Genomic DNA, 545 nt, shown 5'->3' on the forward strand with positions numbered 1-545 from the left:
TAGTAAAAAGTAAATCTGTTTCTTCAGGACAGCTTAAAAGATGAATAATTTGCAGTTTAATGATTTGTCTTCTCAGAGTGTTGAGTTGCGTTTCTGTCTCATATGAAACCAGTGACGGCAGCAGAACAACTGTATAAACTTCTCTTTCTTTGACCCACTGACCGAATGAAACTCTCTCTTTTTATATATCTGCTGACTCAGAGGCACAACCTTCAAGTCAACACTTTGAGCTCAAAGGTTTTTACTGAGTGATTATTGAAACTATAACAGACGATCTTCCACTGATTGAAAATATGGAGCCAAAGTTTATTACTCATACACGTTTTACAACGCACAACGTAGTAAACACATTTCCGAAAGTGTTGAACATTATATGATATATTTATATTATGAAGATAAGTTGTTTTGATATTCCAAAGTCTCCACATTTTTAATATAAAAGTTTGTTTGTATCGATGTAGACTGGCTGTATGTTTGTATCAGTGTAGACAGGCTGTATGTTTGTATCAGTGTAGACTGGCTGTATGTTTGTATCAGTGTAGACT

The sequence above is a fragment of the Pholis gunnellus genome, assembly GCF_910591455.1.
Source record: "Pholis gunnellus genome assembly, chromosome: 9".
Taxonomy (NCBI): Eukaryota; Metazoa; Chordata; class Actinopteri; order Perciformes; family Pholidae; genus Pholis; species Pholis gunnellus.